Source organism: Takifugu rubripes, chromosome 16 (assembly GCF_901000725.2).
Source record: "Takifugu rubripes chromosome 16, fTakRub1.2, whole genome shotgun sequence".
Lineage (NCBI taxonomy): Eukaryota > Metazoa > Chordata > Actinopteri > Tetraodontiformes > Tetraodontidae > Takifugu > Takifugu rubripes.
In genome coordinates, this window is record NC_042300.1 from 5,885,266 (window position 1) to 5,887,415 (window position 2,150).

At 49.6% G+C, this 2,150-nt stretch overlaps 1 long non-coding RNA gene across 1 annotated transcript in view; it reads right to left on the reverse strand.

The window, feature by feature from the left end:
- Positions 1-929: 929 nt before the first annotated feature.
- The window catches only part of LOC115252980 (uncharacterized), an 11,351-nt gene continuing 10,130 nt past the window's right edge, over positions 930-2,150 (reverse strand). Inside the window, exon 3 of the long non-coding RNA XR_003891278.1 lies at positions 930-2,150. This exon is cut by the window's right edge and continues 40 nt beyond it. This is a non-coding gene — a long non-coding RNA (uncharacterized lncRNA).

Here is a 2,150-nt window from a genome sequence, read left to right on the forward strand (position 1 = left end):
GGCTGATGACAGTTGGCTGAACATGCATCTGATTCCATTTGGGCTGGTTTCGGTTTCAAAGCCTCCCACCTTCCTGTCTCATAATCACTCCTACAGATTCTCAAATCAATTCCGGCCCCCGGCTTGGACTGAGATGACTTCAGATCAACACTCGCCAATTGTCCCGCTTCTTAAAAGAAAATGTGGCCTTTGGAGGATGTTGGGTGACCGCACAGTCCTCTCCTGGTGGTTGGAAGAGCGGCCGCAAACTTTGTAATTCCATCCAAAGAGCTCCAAACAGTACAGCATGCTGAGTGACGGCGGCTCACCAGACAACATGGGCAATGCATAATGACATTGGTTTTCATCTCAACATCCTGCTTATCAACCACAAACATGTCTGACTGCTCCTGCCAGTCACGACGCCCTCTCATTAGAATGCTGCCTCGATGCGCCTGTATTTGTACAATCGACCTGGTGCCCGGGAATATCCAAACCCTTTAGAGATGATGTGATTCGGTTGCCATTTCAACTCGAGTTTGAGGCCGAACTGCGTTTTAACTGCTGTAAGATGGACGGACACGTTCATTTTCCACTCATAAAAGGAGTTTCCTCTTGTGGCACACCCTCAACCACAGCCTGTCTACTGTATACATTCTGTACCTGCTGCATGCAAACAGGAGCACGCTGTGCACGCAGACAACATGAAACCACGCAGGTCTTCATTTTCACCGTCTTGCATTTCAAACTCGTTCACACATGCAGACACACAAATGAATACTCAGTAAGCCCTGCAGTGACTCAATGCCACAATGATTTAGGGTCAGAATGGTAAGTGGAGTGCTCATGACTCAGACTTTCCATTGCTCTTCCCACTCTCCCAGTGTAGCTTTGCATGCACGCGCATGTGTGTGTGTGTGTGTGTGTGTGTGTGTGTGTGTGCAGGTGCGTGTATGTGTGAAATGCCTGCCGCTCTTCATGAGCTCTAACCATTGTGCTTGCGCACGGGCTTCACCGGGATCTCGGCACGCTCTTTCTTTCTTCCTGCGCCTCTACCTAGCGTGCTGCTGCGCACTTTATTTATGGTCCTTGTTGCAGAGAGGTTGCTCTCGGCAGCCGCGAGTGCGGGGCAGGATGAAGCATCACGTAGCATATGGTGACAGGCGGCACACAACCAGGGGTGCAAAAATGACTTTTTTTTTTTGATTCCCAGCCTTGCTTCGCCTTTCATGCTTGGACTCATCATGTGACGCACTATCAGGACATGAAATGAATTCTCAAGTGTGGCTGAACAACAAGGAGCTTCAAAGTGCAGCAGCGCTTCATCCGTGTGTTCTTGGCCTCGACATCAAACGCTTTATCGCTGTTACTTTGTCGCAGATGAAAAAAGGCAGGATTTTCCTCACTGCAAGGCACCTGAGGAAAGTTCCCTGAAATCAAAGCCCTGCTGCAGCATTGAGATTCAGGGGAGACGCGGCATCTTCCTGTGCCACTCAGACACAACAAGCATTGTGCAAACTTCGCCCAGTCGCTGTGGTTTCCATCCCACCGCTTGGTTATCGCGCTGGAAACGGCGCAGAGCAAAGTGAGTCCTCGCTGGCCTGTAAAACGAAATTCGGCAGATGGTTTTCCAACGCCTCAGCCAAAACAAGGGGAAAAACAATCCAAATACATTTTACAGTCTTTGATTTACTGGCTCTCCACTGTTGCCTCTCTGTAATTCTTTGGGTCTGGTGGTCTGAACTGCTGCATCACATGGTTTCCTGCTGGCCAGGTCACGCGGCTTCTCCTTACTGGAAGACAGGAAGCGCTGGTGTGTGGCGTCTCACATGCCTCACATGTCTCCTTCTGGATATGCTAGCGAGCTCTTCAATAATGCATTAATGGACAGGACCACAGGAAACCCTCTCTCCTAATGGGGGAGTACCAGAGCACTCCAATTTATCAGGACTGGATCCCGGCAGGCAGTGCTATGATGTAGCCGCTTGGCTCGCCAGACAGAATAAATAAAAAGGAGATCGCTACCGTGCAGAGGAAATCATCGCGGTCTGCCATGTGATCAGAGTCTGCACATTCTCTTTTTATTCTTGGACAAACCCATCTAAAAAAAAAAGGTCTGATGTAAAGTTTTGCAGTTTTTAGCTCAGCCTCGTGAGCGCGGTGCCCTGCTG